General features: G+C 36.7%; 1 non-coding gene across 1 annotated transcript; it reads right to left on the bottom strand.

The window, feature by feature from the left end:
- Nucleotides 1-1836: 1836 nt before the first annotated feature.
- LOC147388066 (small nucleolar RNA R71) lies at nucleotides 1837-1943 on the bottom strand. Its single transcript, XR_015171624.1, has one exon. It is a non-coding gene; the product is annotated as a small nucleolar RNA R71 (small nucleolar RNA).
- Between the last annotated feature and the right edge of the window lie 17202 nt (nucleotides 1944-19145).

Here is a 19145-nt window from a genome sequence, read left to right as displayed (position 1 = left end):
TTCTATGTAATTTTACTTGATATTTTATTAATTTAAGAGTGATTTTATTTAGTAATCGTTCTTTTTATTATTTTAGGTAATAAATGGCCAAGAATACAAAAAGAAAGTAATTCGGGGTGAAATCGAAAGAAAAGATGAAGTTTTGGATAATGGAGTACAAGAGGCAAAGGCCACTGCAGTAGTGGATACATGTCCGCCGCGGTGCTCGTATTTAAATCAACAAAGGCCCCAAGACAAAAGCTAGCCGCAGCGGTGGGTACATTCCTGTCGCGGCGCGCGGCGCAATTCCTTTTCTGCACTTCGTCTCGTGTTGTTATCATATCGTTTAGATTCAATTTAAAAGGGATTTAACCCTAATTGTATTCAGAACGTATGGAGGCTATAAGTAGTTGATTTTTTAGGGTTTATGGATATCTTGGAGGCTAGAGAAGAAGGGGGAGAAGAGATCAAGTGATTGTTACGGCAATCTCAAATTTTACTGGTTTATTCTTCCTTTCTTCTATGTTTAATTTCAAGATGTTTGTTTCGTATTTCGTTATGAACTAAATTTCGATTCTAGGGTTGAGATGTAACTCAGATACAATTTCGTAGTTGTTTTATTCAAATTCAATTTCTTGTTTTGCAATTACTTATTTGTGTGTCTATTTTGAGTTTAATGCTGAAGGCCAAAGTTTTGATTGATTTATTGATCTAGGTTTATAATGAGAATTACAATCTAGGTTAGATCAATAAAATAGATCACATTAGAATGAATGAACGGTAGAGGTACTTTAGCATGTTCTAAGAGGTTAGTAATTCAATTTACAATAATTCCACAGATGTTATGACTATTTGGTATTTAAATTCACATAGAAATGTGCTGAGTTAATATTTAAAGGAGTAATCTAGTATATTTCAAGAGAAAACACTAGTTAGTATAGGGAATTAAACTTCCAAATATGGCAAAGCAGGAATTACTTTGAATATCAATTACGTAGGAGTATCTGTAGTGAAGTCGAAAGCCCTAGGTTTTTAATCCATAAGAATTCATTCTTTCTTGTTTCATTGTTATTTTAATTTGTATTCTACAATTCTCGATTCATCAAATAGTAATTTAAGTGATTATTTTTTGTACTTAGTAACTTAATCCTCGTGGGAACGATATCTTATATATTACTTGAAACGATTAGTGCACTTTCTAGCATAAATCATACGCATCAAGTTTTTGGCGCCGCTGCCGGGATTAAAGATTACTAATATTAATACCAATTGCTTTTATTAATTTGATTTTTATTTATTATTCTTACTTTATTCGTTTTTCTTTTTTTAGTTTTTTTAGTGTATGAGATGAACAAGTAGCTTTGATTAGTGCCAATCGACCTTGATATCAATAAGACACTTAGAAGGCTAAATAGGGAGCGCAAGCAAAGAACTAAACAAGGAGTTTTAGCAATGGCGGAAGAAGAGAATAATGGTGGTGGTGGAGATGCAGTCCCGAATAGAGCACTAAAGGATTACTCTATTCCTAATGGGGTGTCTCTAGCATTCGAAGGCCACCTATTCAAGCAAACATTTTGAGATCAAGCCTGCCATCATTCAGATGATACAATCTTCGGTTCAGTTTGGGGGGTGGCTAATGATGATCCAAATCTGCATATTGCAAATTTTTTGGAAATTTGTGATACATTCAAGCACAATGGGGTGACCGATGATGCCATAAGATGGCGTTTGTTTCCGTTCTCATTGAACAACAAGGCTAAGGCATAGTTGACCTCGCTACCTTCATGAACCATTACTACATGAGATGGGCTGGTTAATGCCTTTCTGACTAAGTACTTTCTACCAGCAAAATCTACGAAGATGAGGAACGATATAACCAATTTTCTACAGCAAGATCAAGAATCACTCTATGAAGCTTGGGAGAGGTTTAAAGATCTCTTAAGGAAGTGCCCGCACCATGGACTACTGTTATGGATGCAAGTGCAAACATTTTATTACGGTTTGCTCTCAAACACTCAAACCATGGTGGATGCAGCAAGTGGATGAGCATTCTTCAACAAGACACTGGATGAAGGATATGAACTTATTGAAGTCATGGCTAGTAACAACTTCCTGAAATCTGATAGGAATGCACAGAAAAGGACAGCCAGAGTTCATGACATTGATGCTTTTACTAATTTGGCTGCTCAAGTTGCTATTTTAAATAATAATTTAAAGAAATGAATGTTGCTGCTGCAGTTTCTAATGTAGTTTGTGATAATTGTGCAGGGAATCATCCTACTTTGGAGTGTCAAGGCCCATATGAAGCAAATTCTTTGAACAAGTGAATTATGTGGCCAACAATCAAAGACAATACAATCCTAACTCCAATTACTACAATCAAGGGTGGAGGAATCATCCTAACTTCTCATGGAGCAACAATGCGAATATGCAAAAACCGCCTCCTTCTTTTCAATCTCAGAGAGAAAACCAACCATGGAAGAGGTCTTCACCCAATTCATGCAAAAGACCAATGCATTCATTGATGATACCCAAGCCAATTTCAGAAATCAAGGTGCAAGTATTCGCAACCTTGAACATCAAGTTGGAGAGATTTCCAAGCTATTGACGGAAAGAGCTCAAGGAGCACTCCCAAGTAATACTGAGAAGAATCCCAAGGAGCATGTGAAAGCTATAACTCTTAGAAGTGGGAAGGAGTTAGAACAATCAAAGAGGGGTAGCAAGCAAGCAAATAAGGATAAAACTGCTCTTCCTAAAGATCAAGATGCTACCGCTCCTATTCAACAACCTATTCCACAACCATCTTCTAATCCCATTCCTTTTCCTTAAAAATTGCGAAAGCAAAATTTAGATAAGTAATTTTCTAAATTTATTGATATTTTTAAAAGCTTACATTTAATCTTCCTTTTGTAGATATGCTGGAGCAAATGCCGAAATATGCTAAGTTCTTGAAGGAAATTCTATCAAACAAGAGGAAATTGGTGGATAATGAGAAGGTTATGCTCACGGAAGAATGTAGTGCTATTCTTCAAAGAAAGCTTCCCCAAAAGCTAAAAGATCCAGGAGTTTCACTATTCCTTGCACTATTGGTGATTTTAATTTTGATAGAGTTTATGTGATCTTGGTGCAAGTATTAATTTGATGCCTCTCTCTATTTTCAGGAAACTCGGTTTAGGAGAAGTGAAGCCTACTACGGTATCCTTGCAGCTTGCAGATAGATCTATCAAGCATCCTAGAGGCATTATTGAGGATGTTTTGGTAAAAGTGGACAAATTCATATTTCCTGTTGATTTTATCGTTTTGGATATGGAAGAAGACAAGGATGTTCCACTCATATTGGGAAGACCTTTTCTCACTACAGGTAGAACTCTCATAGATGTTCATTAAGGTAAGTTGATTTTAAGGGTTCAAGATGAACAAGTAACTTTTAATATTTTTGAGGCTATAAAATTTTCTTCCGATGTTGATGCATGTTTTGCAATAAGTGTTTTGGATAGGGTAGTAGCTGAAAATTTTAATGAATTTTTTCCTCCCTTACCTTTGGAAAATTGCATATTAAATGGTAGAACTTTAGGAACTCTAAGTGATGATAAAGATATAATTGAATGTGTGAATAATCTGGATGCTTTGCCACCTTGTGAGTTTCCAAAAAGGCTTAAATTTAAAGAGTTGGGAGCTGTGCATTTTAATGAACCATCAGCTAAAAAGGAACCTCCTAAACTTGAACTTAATCAATTGCCATCACATCTTAGGTATGCTTTCTTAGAAGAGTCTTGTTATTATTCTGTTATTATTAACTTTTTTTTGAATGATTTGGAGGAGGAAAAGTTATTGAGGGTTTTAAGGGAGCATAGGAAAGCTATTGGATGGACTATTGATGATATCAAGGGAATTAACCCATCTATTTGTATGCACAAGATTTTGATGGAAGAGAGCTACAAGCCATTGGTGCAACCTCAAAGAAGATTAAATCCTTTCATGCAAGAAGTGGTGAAAAAGGAGGCTGTGAAGCTTATGGATGCAGGTATAATTTATCCAATCTCGGATAGTTCATGGGTAAATCCGGTCCAAGTGGTTCCTAAGAAAGGTGGTATAACCGTAGTGAAGAATGACAACAATGAGTTTATACCCACAAGAACGGTGACCGGATGGAGAGTTTGTATAGATTATCGAAAACTCAATGATGCCACAAGAAAAGATCACTTTCCTTTGCCCTTCATTGACCAAATGGTGGAGAGACTTTCCGGGCATGACTATTATTGTTTCTTAGATGAATATTCAGGCTATAATCAAATTTCAATAGCACCGGAGGATCAAGAGAAGACCACTTTTACATGTCCATATGGAACCTTTGCTTATAGAAGAATGCCATTTGGATTGTGCAACGCCCCTACTACTTTTCAACGTTGCATGATATCAATTTTTTTCGATATGGTTGAAAAATACATTGAAGTGTTCATGGATGATTTTTCTATTTTTGGTTCTTCTTTTGATAATTGTCTTTCTAATTTCTCTTTGGTTTTGCAGCGATGTGTTGACACAAACTTGGTCTTGAATTGGGAAAAATGCCATTTTGTGGTAAAAGAAGGAATTGTGTTGGGACATCGAATTCTGTTAAAGGAATTGAGGTGGACCGAGCAAAAATTGATGTAATTGATAAGCTTCCACCTCCTACCAATGTTAAGGGAGTTAGAAGTTTTCTTGGACATGCAGGATTTTACAGGAGATTTATTAAAGATTTTTCTAAAATTGCTAAACCTCTTTGTGAATTGTTGCTAAAAGATGCAGTTTTTGATTTTTCCAAAGAATGTTTAGATGCTTTTGAAACTCTTAAAGTGAAATTGATATCTTCTCCTGTTATTGCTACACCCGATTGGGAATTGTCTTTTACTTTGATGTGTGATGCTAGTGAATATGCTATAGGTGCTGTTTTAGGACAGCAAAAAGATAAGTCTTTCATGTGATTTACTATGCTAGCAAAGTTTTTAATGAGGCTCAATTGAATTATGCAACTACCGAAAAAGAGCTTTTAGCAGTTGTTTATGCTTTTGACAAATTTTGATCTTATTTAATAGGTTCTAAAGTGATTGTCTACATCGATCATTCGGCTTTGAGGTATTTATTTGCTAAAAAAGATGCAAAGCCAAGGTTGCTAAAATGGATTTTACTTTTGCAGGAATTTGACTTGGAAATCAAGGACAAGAAAGGAATCGAAAATGTAGTTACAGATCATCCTTCTAGGATGGACCATGTGCAGCCAAATGAAGAAGTTGATAGGGATATTAATGATAAATTTCTGGATGAGCAGCTGTTTGTAGTTGGAGAAGTCCCATGGTATGTTGATTTTGTCAACTATTTGGCTAGGGGGATTGTGCCTACCGAACTCACCCACCAAAGGAGGAAGAAGTTCTTTTCAGATATTAAGTATTTCATATGGGATGATCCATTCCTTTACAAGATGTGTGGTGATCGTATAACTAGAAGATGTGTGCCGGAAGAGGAGATGGAAAGTATTCTTCAACATTGTCATTCTCGCGAAGTTGGAGGACACTTTGGAGCAACCAAGATAGCAGCAAAAATTTTACAATCAGGATTTTATTGGCCTACTCTTTTTAAAGATTCATATAATTTTGTTGCCAATTGTGATAAATGTCAAAGGGTTGGGAATATATCTAGGAAAAATGAGATGCCTCTAACAAATATTTTGGAAATTGAATTGTTTGATGTTTAGAGTATTGATTTTATGGGTCCTTTTCCATCTTCTTTCTCTAATCGTTTTATTTTGGTTGCTGTAGATTATGTGTCCAAATGGGTTGAAGCTGTAGCATTGCCAACCAATGATGCTCGGGTGGGGGTGAGATTTTTGAAGAAGTATATTTTTGTAAGATTTGGAACACCAAGAGTTATCATAAGTGATGGAGGATCACACTTCAGTAACAAACAATTTGATTCACTTCTAAGCAAATATTGAGTGACACATAGGGTGGCTACACCTTATCATCCGTAGACAAGTGGTCAAGTTGAGGTATCCAACCGTGAGCTAAAGAGGATTCTAGAGAAGACAATCAATTCTTCAAGGATGGATTGGTCAAGCAAATTGGATGATGCTTTATGGGCCTACCGGACAGCGTTCAAGACACCTATTGGAATGTCTCCATATCAATTGGTTTATGAAAAATCTTGTCGTCTCCCAGTTGAGTTGGAACATAGATCATATTGGGCTGTTAAGTTCTTGAATTTCAATTTACAGGCTGCAGGGGAGAAGAGACTGTTACAACTAAATGAGATGGAAGAGTTCCGGAACGAGGCTTATGAGAATGCTAGGATCTATAAGGAAAAGACGAAGATATGGCATGATAGGCACATTCACAAATGGGAATTCAAAGAAGGACACCAAGTGCTCCTCTTCAATTCAAGACTTAAACTTTTTTAGAGAAAATTAAGATCACGATGGTCCGGTCCTTTCACTGTCAACAAGGTCTTACCATCGGGGGCAATAGAAGTCAAGCATCCGTTGAAAGGGATTTTTATAGTAAACGGGCAGCGATTGAAGCAGTACTTTAGAGGGAACTTTAATACTGAGAGGGTGTCCATTTTACTCTCAATTCTGAAGTGAAGATTCAAGAAAGTCTAGCTAAAGACTTAAATTTTAGCGCTTCTCGGGAGGCAACCCGATTTATTTCCAAAATTAAAATTTCAAGGATTTAGGATTTCATTAGTTTATTTTATTTTAGTTTTAGTTGTTATTTTATTTTATTGGGTAGTTTAGGATTTATTTTATGTTATTTGTTTTGATTTTAATTATGTTGGTTTTATTTTTCAGGTGAATAAACGATTTCAGTGCTGTCCAGTCAATTCCGCCGCAACGGTGGGTACATGTGCGCTGCGACGGTTTCTCAAAATTAGAAAAGAAGCCAAGTCCAAATTGAAGGAATTAGGGCAGAAGCCGCGACGGAAATGACTTACCAGCCGCGGCGCGAGTTACGAAATTGGAATTTTAAGAGATTAAACCCGTCATTTGGTTCAAATCTCTCACATTATCTCTGCTTCTTTCTCTCATTTTCTCCAAAAACCTCTCATTTTCCTTCACCTCTTCATCTTCCTCAACTTTCTACCTCCCCTAACTCTATTTAAATCCAAAAAATTTCTTTTATTTTTTCATATCACTCTCACTATTCTTGTTTTTTTTTCAGAAAAATGAAAGATTGCTACTAAGTTTGGGGAAAGGAAGGTGATTGCATTGAAGTTTGGATTCGATATTTAAAGAAGAGGTTTGAGGTTTGCAAAAGTGGTAAGGGTTTTCTTCTCTCTTGATTTAAGTTGTGTTTGGTTGATTTCTGATTAGAAGAATTTTATTTGGGATATAATGACTTCATCAAGTACTTCTAAGAAGAGGAAATCTAAGGTTGTTTATGATAAAAAAAATTTGTTAGTGAAGATGCACAGAATAGGTTCTATGAATCGGTAACTGGTAGAAATCCCATAGCAGAAAGGGGATTAACTGTCACAGCTGTAGGATATCCTCGTATTAGGGGGATTCTAGAAGAGAGGAAATGGGAAACGTTTTGTGCACAACCTAAGCCTGTAATAGTACCAGTTGTGAGGGAATTCTATGCCAATGTTCCTGAACATGACCATAGGAAGATGTTTGTTAGAGGAAAACAGGTCGATTTTAGTGGGGAGGCTATCAACAAAATTTTCAAATTACCTGATATTACAAAATGATTATAATAGATTCATTAGGAGACAAATAGATTATCAAGAGATATTGCAAGAGATTGTTGTACCAGGTACCCAATAGAAGCTAGCAGAAGAAAAACTAGTGACATTTCCGAGCATTGGACTCACTAAGGACTGTAAGGCTTCGTACTATTTTCTGGCGGCTAGAATGATGCTAGTAAAGCATTTTAGTGATATTAATAAGGAAAGGGCAATTCTCTTGTACTGCATTGCGACTGGAAAATCTATTGATGTGGGGAAATTCATATATTCTCATATTATATAGTGTTATAAGCACATTTCCATGTCATTATTTTATCCTTCTTTGATCATTGCTTTGTGTGTTGCTGTTGGGGTCCAATTTGGGGCAAATGAGGAGACTTTAGCTTCTATGACTGCACTTTCTGACAGTAAAGTGCAAGGTATGAAAGGGGTTGATAGAATGGCACCAGTTGTTCAGAGTCAACAAGCAAGACCACACTCCTCCAGATCTCTCACTATGGCTGAGCGGATGTAGAGGTTGGAAGAAAGGGTTAATCAGCAAGGCGAGCAACTCCAGCAGTTTACAGAGTATCAGTATGCTTGCAACAACACTCTTGAGTTGATGATGAGGCAGTTAGTAGTGGGGATAGCATTGGACATGTCACAGTTTCCTAACATGCCAGTTTATCCAGGAAAGTCACATGGAGAGGGACTGGAGTCTTCTCGAGCAGAGGACTTAGATGGAGATGAGGGTGATAGAGCAGCTGAGGAGGAGGAGATGTAGTCTCTATTTTTATTTCGTTTACTTTTCTATCTATTTTTCTGTTTTAGATTTCAGTTTTATTTTCTGGATTTATTAGTTATGTTTTGTTTTATTTTGGATATTTGAACTAAGTATCAGTTTTCTTTGTGTGAGTTAACTACTTAACATTGGTTGCAAGTGTGGCCTTTTCTTTTTCTTTTTAGGATACTGCTTGAAAAGAAAGGAGAAAATGTCGTTGTACCTGAGATAAATCGAGAAGGGAGTTATTCTATCCCTTAATTTCCTTACTTTAGTTTGTTTGCTTTTGTTCATTGAGGGCAATGAAGATACTTAAGTTTGGGGGGAGCAAATAATTTGATTATTTTATTCTTTGAGTTGTTAGCTGCATTAAAGTCATACTATCATTCTTTTCATTATTCTATTTTTCAAATTTTTTATTCTTTTCTATTCTTTTATTTGTTTTCTGTATTAAAATTTTTGCAATAAATTTTCAACTTTTGAGCATTTCTTTTGTTTTCGAGTTAATTCATAAAGTCAATGATGATAACTTGATTACTGTGATATGTGGCTGTTGAGTTGGAATTCGATATTACTTAGACTTTGAGGATAACTTAGACATTTGTTTTGTTTGAATTGAATATTAAATGTTGGTCTAGTATGGTAATTTTGAATAATGATCTTGTTTTGCTACTTAGAGACATTTTATTTAGACAATTGTGAATGAAAAATAGGCCTCAACAGATTTTAGAACTTGGCTGATTGTCGCTCGAGGCGAAATCCTAGACTTTCATGTTGCTTAGGAAATGATTTAGGCTATCTTTGGACCGTTTGAGCTTTTCTTGCCTACTTTAATTTTCTTTCTTTAAACTTATTTTCTTACCTGGTTTTGAGCCTAAACACTTATCCTTACCTTTAATGAGAATATTCACTTGTGTGTGATTTGTTGAGATTGAAGAGCAAAAATCTATTGTTAAGGGAGAAAAGGATAGAAAAAAATGTTGTTTACCCCGGTGATAATCAAAGATAAGTTAGGGGGTCTTGAAAAAAAATGAAGGAGCAATACAAGTTTGAAGAAAAGTGTTCTGTATTTATTTATTTTGTTTGCAAAAAAAAAAGAATTTGATGGTAGTAGTGGTGAAAGTGTGCGAAAAGTGTTATAGCACAGAAGAAAGAAGGAAAGTATGAAAAGTGAAGTTGTGATATTGATGTTAGTATTCTTAAGCTCTTTAGAATGTTACATTTTGTTCGATTGTGAGTATTCTCATTCTTTGAATTATCCTATCCCTTCTTTTTGAGCCAATACCTAAACCTGACATTACAAGCTTAATTAAGACCTTTTGATCCGAGGTGGCATGATGAGTTTACATTAGTGGAGAGTGATAAGAAAGCCAAGCTTATGAGATTTGATGTTTCATTACTATTTAGAGGTCAAATTTGTTTGCATTGTTTTTATAAAATTATCCGGGTGGTAGAATTGATTGTTTTAGAGATTGCTTACTTGGATTTTTCAGAGAATTGATGATTTGAATATGATGAAAGTTTGGGTGATTTTTCTAGCTTTTGTAATGTCCAATAAATTCTTGACGCTTTATGTTATCAGTGATTTTTGAGACACTATTATGAATTGTACTTGTTAAATGAAACTTATTCTTGAAAGTTAAAGAATCTGAAGTTAGTTTTGATTCAATTCATTCTAGTTTAGGTTTATTTCTGTTTTTGCTCGAGGACTAGCAAATGTTAAGTTTCGGAGAATTTGATAAGTCGGTTTGTAACGACTTATTCTATGTAATTTTACTTGACATTTTGTTAATTTGAGAGTGATTTTATTTAGTAATCATTCTTTTTATTGTTTTAGGTAATAAATGGCCAATAATATGAAAAGGAAGCAATTCGGGGTGAAATCGAAAGAAAAGATGAAGTTTCGAAGAATGGCGTACAAGAGGCAGAGGCCGCCGCAGCAGTGGATACATGTCCGCCGCGGTGCTCGTATTTAAATCAACAAAGGCCCCAAGAGAAAAGATAGCCGCCGCAGCGGTGGGTACATTCCTACTGTGGCGCGCGGCGCGATTCCTTTTCTGCACTTTGTATCATGTTGTTATCATATCGTTTAGATTCGATTTAAAGGGGATTTAACCCTAATTGTATTCAGAACGTATGGAGGATATAAGTAGTTGATTTTTTAGGATTTATGGATATCTTGGAGGCTAGAGAAGAAGAGGGAGGAGAGATCAAGTGATTGCTACCGCAATCTCAAATTTTACTGATTTATTCTTCCTTTCTTCTATGTTTAATTTCAAGATGTCTGTTTCGTATTTCATTATGAACTAAATTTCGTTTCTAGGGTTGAGATATAACTCAGATACAATTTCGTAGTTGTTTTATTCAAATTCAATTTCTTGTTTTGCAATTACTTATTTGTGTGTCTATTTTGAGTTTAATGCTGAAGGCCAAAGTTTTGATTGATTTATTGATCTAGGTTTATAATGAGAATTAGAATCTAGGTTAGATCAATAAAATAGAACACATTAGAATGAATGAACGGTAGAGGTACTTTAGCATGTTCTAAGAGGTAAGTAATTCAATTTATAATAATTCCACAGATTTTATGACTATTTGGTATTTAAATTCACATAGAGATGTGTTGAGTTAATATTTAAATGAGTAATCTAGTGTATTTCGAGAGAAAACACTAGTTAGTATGGGGAATTAAACTTCCAAATAAGGCAAAATAAGAATTACTTTGAATATCAATTACATAGGAGTATCTATAGTGAAGTCGAAAACCCTAGGTTTTTAATCCATAAGAATCCATTCTTTCTTGTTTCATTGTTATTTTAATTTGCAATTCTACAATTCACGATTCATCAAATAGTAATTTAAGTGATTATTTTTGGTACTTAGTAACTTAATCCTCATGGGAACGATATCTTATATTATTACTTGAAACGATTAGTGCACTTGCTAGCATAAATCATACACATCATTAGGGCCTATGGTAGTACCAAGAGGGATGTACTAGGAATTTTGCACCTTCGATTGTCCATAGGCATAGTAAAATTTCCTATGGAATTTCAAGTTATTGATATCCAGTCTTCTTTCAATTTACTGTTAAGGAGACGATGGTTACACCAAATCAAAGCCATCCCTTCCACGCTACACCAAAAGGTCAAGTTTATCAAGGATGGGCTAGTGATTACTCTTCATGGAGATGCTGAAATTGTAGGAATCGTAAATAATACTGAGGCCAAGAATGAGCCACTGTTTGAGATTCAACCAGAATAACAGGGAATAGAACTTAGCGGGTTCAAATTCGAGAAGATCTGCTCAATTCAATGGGATCACTCGGTTAAATAATATTTTCCTATTGAGAACACCTCTAACTGTTATATGGCTAATATGTTCAAAAAAATGAGATTTTTCCTGGGTATGGCCTAATCGCAAGCAACAAGGTATCAAAGATGCACCAGTGATTAAAGAAGTCGTTGGCATATTCGGGCTAGGATATAAGCCTACTAAGGAAGATTGGGCCCAATACTGGAAGAAAAAGTGGGACAAGGCAATTACAAAAAGGCAAAAGCACGCCACGGATCTCATTAAAATGAAACCTTATCGAAAGACCCTCAATGACTATTTTGTGAAAGAAGGAGAAGACTTCCGTTACTGTGGGTTCCCAGAGCTGTTCATTGATCACATCACAGGTACTCATCTACTAGGGTTTGAAATCTTCTTTGGCATGGAATGGCCTGAAAAGGAAGCAAGCACAGAAGTTAAAGAGAAGAAAATTGAAGACTGACAACTCGATCTGGACTCCCTCAACATTGATCAGCTATTCATTGAAGATCACAGTATCCTAGTGTTGTCAGTTGAGAAGGGGATCCCAAATCCTCAGTCTGTAATCAAACCCGTTGTTGGGTGTCTCTCTAACTATCATGTAATTAGTCCTGTGTTGCACGTCAAGATTGGGTCTGTCAGTCTAATTAGTCCTGTTCAGTCTGACATGCCAGTTGAGTCCTTTATTTCTGTTGAGTTGAATAAATTAGTTATTTCTACTGAGTCTGTTATTTCTAGTGAGTATGTTTTTCCTGCTGAGTCAAGTGAGTCTGTCAAGTCTGCAATGAGTCCTGTTACCTCATCTCTTTTAATGAAATGAAAGAAATTTTTTATTACCCCGAGCACAATAATAATTTAACTAATAATCTGGCTTCGGAGGGAGAGTCTTCTGACGAAGAACCTCCCCCTGAAATAATCAAGTTACTTGAACAAGAAGAGGAACGTCGGGCTCAACCTCTAATAGACGAAGTAGAGGTTATCAACCTCGGAACAAAAGAAAGTCCCCAAGAAATTCGGATAGGGGTCACTTTATCTCCCTATGAACGCAAATGGATAGTAGATTTGCTCAAAAAGTTCAAAGACGTGTTTGCTTGGTTTTATGAGGATATGCCGAAGCACAAACATTGTTCAACATCGGAATCCATTATATCCTGATGTTCGACCAATCAAGCAGAAACTTCGACGTATGAAGCCAGAATGGACTCTGAAAATTAAAGAAGAAGTTACGAAGCAGATTAACGCTAGATTCTTGGAAGTAGTAGAATACTCTGAGTGAATTGCCAATGTCGTTCCGGGACCGAAAAATGATGGAAAAGTCAAAATGTGTGTGGACTTTAAAGACCTGAACAAAGCAAGTCCAAAAGACAGTTTTCCTTTACCACACATAGATGTTCTAGTAGACAGTACAGCAGGGCACGCTTTGTTGTCCTTCATGGATGGTTTTTCAGGGTACAATCAGATAAAAATGAATCCTCGAGATATGCAAAAAATATCGTTCATCACACAGTGGGAAACCTTTTGCTATAAGGTTATGCCTTTTGGTTTGAAAAACATTGGAGCCACCTATCAAAAAGTAACTACAACTTTACTGCACGACATGATACACAAGGAAGTCGAAGTCTATGTAGACGATATGATAGTCAAATCCAAGGAACGACTAGGGCACGTTGTTGCGTTAGAAAAATTTCTCACAAGGATTCAAAAGTACCAACTCCGCCTCAACCCGCAGAAATGCGTATTTGGAGTAACTTCTGAAAAATTATTAGGATTTGTAGTCAGTCAAAGAGGGATCGAAGTAGACCCTGTGAAGATTAAAGCTATCTAAGAGATGCCACCACCTAAGACTGAAAAGCAAATTCGAGATTTTCTGGGCAGAATCCAGTATGTTAGCAGATTCATCGCTCAACTCACCAACGTCTGCGAACCTATTTTCAAGCTTTTCAAGAAGAATGAACCAACAGTTTGGAATGAGCAATGTCAAAAGGCTTTTGATCAAGTCAAGGAGTATCTCTTAAACCCACCTATTTTGGTTCCACCTACACCGGGTGAACCACTTTTTCTTTATCTGTCAGTCACAGAAGAAGCTATGGGATACATGCTTGCACAGTATGACAAAGATACTCGCAAAGAAAACGCTATATACTACATCAACAAAAAGATGTTAGAGTATGAACGAAAGTATTTGGCCCTCGAAAAAACTTTCTTAGCATTGGTATGGGTTACTCAGAGACTCCAGCACTATATGCTATCTCATTCAATTATCCTATTATCTCGGATAGATCCTCTCAAGTATCTCTTCGAAAAATTGACGTTGACAGGGAGAATCGCGCGATGGTTATTGTTGATATCAGAGTTTGACATCACGCATGTTACATAGAAATCTATCAAGGGGAGAGCTGTAGCAGAATAGTTGACAGATCACCCTGTAGTAGAAGGAATAAGGCCTGTTGATCAATTCCCAGATGAGAACATCTTGCGTGTTAAAAAAGAATCGTAGAACCAAACATGGCAGTTGTACTTTGATGGAGCCGCCAATCAAATTGGGTATGGAATAGGGGCAGTCCTGTTTTCTTCGGAAGGATGCCACATTCCTGTCGCTATTAAATTAGCCTTTTTGAACATCAATAACACGATGAGGCATGCATCGTGGGGCTCAAAGCTGCTTTGAACCTGGGCATTACAGAAATTAAAGTTTTTTGGGGATTCAGTCATTGGAAAAATGGAAGACTAGGGACAAAAAGTTGAAGCCTTATCATGAGTATCTATTAAACTTAGTGAGTAAGTTTAAAGCTATCATGTTCTAACATTTGTCAAGGGAAGATAACAAATTTGCTGACTCTTTAGCCACCCTATCTTCGATGATCCATTTACCCCCTACTATGGAATTGAGGCCGATCACTGTCAAAGTCAAAGAAACCCGCATACTACCATCAGATCAACATTGCTACTCGACTACCCGATGAAAAGCCATGGTACACAGATATAAAGAGAGTGTTGAAAAAATAAGAATTCTCGGAAGAAGCATCGATGAAGGAACGACAAACCCTACTAAGATTAGCATCTCAATTCATCCTGTGCACAGGAAGTTTATACAAAAGGTCTTATGATGAGATTCATTTGTCGTGTGGTGATGAAGATCAAGCTGAACAGATAATGGTTGAACTACATTCAAGAGAATGTGGCCCTCACATGAGTGGGAAAATGTTAGCTAAGAAAATTAGTAGACAAGGGTATTACTGACCCACGTTGGAAACAGATTGTCATCACATGGTCAAAACCTACCACAAATGCCAAATACATGCAAATCTCATACATGTGCCACCATTGGCCATTCTCAGTTTGGAGAATTGACATTATTGGGAAAATATCGCCTAAGGCATCAAACGGGCATGAATACATTCTAGTTGCTATTGATAATTTTACTATGTAGGTCGAAGCTGCCTCTTATGTTGTCCTCTCTGCATCTCGAGTTGCAAAGTTTATCCAAACAAACATCATCAGTCGATACGGGGTACCTTCGGAGTTGATTTCTGGTAACGGGTCACACTTCAAAGCTGAGGTTATTACATTGTGTTCAAAGTTCAAAATCTCACACCACAAATCATCTCCTTACCGTCCTCTGACTAATGGAGTAGTCGAAACAGCTTATAAGAATCTTAAGACTATCATCAGGAAAATGTGTCAATCACATCGAGATTGATCAGAAAAATTACCATTTGTACTATGGGCATATCGAACTTCAATTCGATCCTCTACTAGAGCTACTTCCTACTCCTTAGTGTATGGCATGGAAGCAATCTTGCTAGTTGAAATGGAAATTCCGTCTCTCAGGGTCTTGTTGGAAAGTTGTCAGAAGCATATTGGGTTTGTCAACGGTATGAAGAATTAAATTTGATCGAAGAAAAATGACTAAGAGCTTTGTATCATGTGCAAGCTTATCAAAGAAGAGTCGCCCGTGCGTTTGACAAAAAGATCAAGGCCTGTCATTTACAAGTTGGGGATTTAGTACTCAAAGAGAATCGGGTACCTATAGTCGACCCTAAAGGGACGTTCAAACCAAATTGGGGAGGTTCGTTCGTTATCAAAGAAATATTACTAGGAAAAGCTGTCAGGCTTCAAGATCATGATGGAATCGAATTACCAAAACCAACCAACCTTGACCAAATCAAACGGTACTACATTTAAGGAGACCATTTTTGGCCGAATCAATTCTCCTATTACCCAGTTCAATATATCCTTTCTCAACCCCTTTGAAGCCTTTTCAAAAAGAAAGTTATGCCTTTTTCTTTCTCAGCCCGATCACCTAACCTAGGGGAGGGAAGATTCGAACTACGTTTTGGTCTGATCCCAAAGTTCTGAGGTACGTAGGCAACTTGAGAAGTTACTTCAGGCCCGACCACATCAAAATAAAAAAAAAAATCTATTTTCCCATACAATAAAAAATAAAAAAAATAAAAAAAATTCTTTAAAATGGGGAAGAAAATTCAAGGCAAAATAAAAGAAATGCCACACAAGGGGCATTCGGGTTTTTGAGCCTCAAAATCCCTTTCTTTTTATGCGCAGTCCTAAGCTTACCTATAAAAGTCCTCCTATGTACCGTGCGAAAAGTCAAGGAAGATAACAAAGCATGATCAGACAGCAATTCCATAAGGAAGAAAATAAAAAAAATAGAAAAAATGCCTGCTAGGTTGAAAACTCAAAAAGGGCAACTTAGGCAAAAATTAAGGCAAGCTCGCAAGGTTGAAAATCCGAAAGGACAACTTTGGTAACAATCAGAGCAAAGGAAAAAAAAAAGCTCGCTAGTTTGAAAACCTGAAAAGGCAATCTAGGAAAAAGTTAGAGCAAACTCGCTAGATTGAAAACCTGAAAAGGCGATCTAGGAAAAAGTTAGAGCAACAAAACAAAACAGAAGAAAAACTAAGAGCAGTCCGAGCTGAAACATCAGAAGTCCGAATAATCCAGTTCAATACTTAGCTTAAACCAGGCACAGACTCAGAAGCCACAAGTATCTCGTCTACGATCGATCTGAAATTTTTTACTTCCCCAAGTGAACCAAGGGAGAGAAGGGTGAATTCTATGATGAGTCTCAAAAGGAAATAATTTTGTTCTCTTGAGTCTGACTCAAAGCCTTCAATAAAAATTAATCAAAATTAAAAGTTGAGTATTTATTGCGCTTGTGGTAATCAAATATTTCAAACCTTCATACAAGGGCATTTTCTTTCTTCTTTAATATGTAACTTTTCCCGCTTATACTAGGGGCATTTTTTTTATTACATGATGAGTTCAATTATCTCCAATGCCATGTTTATTGTCAAATTAGGGGCATTTTATTTTGAGCAAAATTAATCCTAAAAGATAATGGGAACCCCAAACTTAAGGTTACCCTCTTGATAACAATTTTTCGAAAAACTCTTCATGTTCAAAAGAAATAAAAACTCTGGTTTTAAATTAATAAAACTTTTGGATAAAACTTAGAGGTTCAAACAAATGCATTTTGGATCTCACATAGGAGATAGGGCATTCATTCTGTCCCAGATCTATTCATTCCCAGATTCAACCCCTCTTTTCCAGATTCATTTTCAATCGTTCTTTCCTAGATTTATTCCTTCATTCTCATTTTTACTCAGTCAGATACCGCCGAGGGTTTTCTCCGAACTATGCTCAGTTACCGTCGAGGGTTTTCTTGGAACTATGCTCAGTTACCACCGAGGGTTTCTCAGAATTATGCTTAGTTACCATCGAGGGTTTTCTAGGAATTATGCTCAATTATCACCAAGGGTTTCTCAAAATTATGCTCAGATGCCGCCGAGGGTTTTCTATGAACTATGCTCAGTTACTGCCGAGGGTTTTCTCGGAACTATGCTCAGATACCGCCGAGGGTTTTCTCGGAACTATGCTCAGTTACCGTCGAGGGTTTTCTTGAAATTATGCTCAGTTATCATCGAGGGTTTTCTCGAACTATGCTCAGTTACCGTCGAGGGTTTTCTTGGAACTATGCTCAGTTACCACCGAGGGTTTTTCAAAATTATGCTTAGTTACCGTCGAGGGTTTTCTAGGAATTATGCTCAATTATCGCCAAGGGTTTCTCGAAATTATGCTCAGATGCCGCCGAGGGTTTTCTAGGAACTATGCTCAGTTATCGCCGAGAGTTTTCTCAGAACTATGCTCAGATACCGCCGAGGGTTTTCTCGGAACTATGCTCAGTTACCGCCGAGGGTTTTCTTGAAATTATGCTCAGTTATCATCGAGGGTTTTCTCGAAACTATGCTTAGATGTCGCCGAGGGCTTTTTCGGAATTATGCTCAGTTGCCGTCGAGGGTTTTCTCGGAACTAAGCTCAGATGCCGCCGAGGGCTTTCTCTGAATTATGCTTAGTTACCGCCGAGGGTTTCTTAGAATTATGCTCAGTTATCGCCGACGGTTTTCTTAGAATTATGCTCAGTTTATGCTCAAATTATGCTCAAATTATGCTCAGTTATGCTCAGTTTATGCTTAGTCTATGCTCAGATTATGCTCAAATTATGCTCAGTTTATGCTCAATTTATATTCATTTTATGTTCAGATATTACTCAGTTCCAACTTAAAGTCTTTGAAATTTATCTCAAATTTTAAGTCACACACTTACACAGTTGTTACATTAGTCAATGAGAATTTTCTAAAATTCAAGGATCTGACGCCGTCAGAGAGAGCTCGCGTTCAAGGACCTGAATTTTTTTAGTTCGGGGAGAGTTTTACCCTCGAGGATCCGAACCCCCCGAGGAATTGCTAAATCAGGCTGCAAAATGAACTGTCACTAGCTTTGGCATTCGGATATCGCACTATCTACCAAAATAGATTAGCTATCTAGTTTGTTTCAACCCTTTACCAAAGAGGGGCATCTGTAGACACCCCATTTTTACACTGCCTGATTAATCAACTCATCAACCCGATCGCAACGATTCCCAATGATGGAAGTTTAGGCAGTGTTTGTTTGCGTTATCTTTCAGCGCTTGTTGCTGAAAAAAATTAAATTCAGCACTTTTTGTCAAAATATCGCGTTTGTTTACTCTATATTTTCAGCGCTTATTGCTGAAAATAAGTGAAAAAAATTCAGCACTATTTTGATGCTGAAAAAAAGTGCTGAAGTGGTAAGCACTTCGCTTTTTTCAACACGGACAAGTATGCCCTTCGTTTTTTTAAGCATGGACAAGTATGCCCTTATTCTTAAAAGGATATTACATCTTATATCCCATGGATAAGTATATAAGCACCCCACAAATTAAAAAACTCACACCATGACTAAATTATTTTGTCTTATATGGGTTAAATTTTTTGGAATGAGTTGATTTTTGGTGAGGAAAATCTCTTCATTAGTATATAAGCACCCCACAAAT

This window comes from Akebia trifoliata, chromosome 13 (genome assembly GCF_017979445.1).
Source record: "Akebia trifoliata isolate Shusen 1 chromosome 13, ASM1797944v1, whole genome shotgun sequence".
NCBI classification, from domain to species: Eukaryota; Viridiplantae; Streptophyta; class Magnoliopsida; order Ranunculales; family Lardizabalaceae; genus Akebia; species Akebia trifoliata.
The sequence above is the reverse complement of the archived record's forward strand: the minus strand, read 5'-3'. Positions and strand labels throughout refer to the sequence as shown.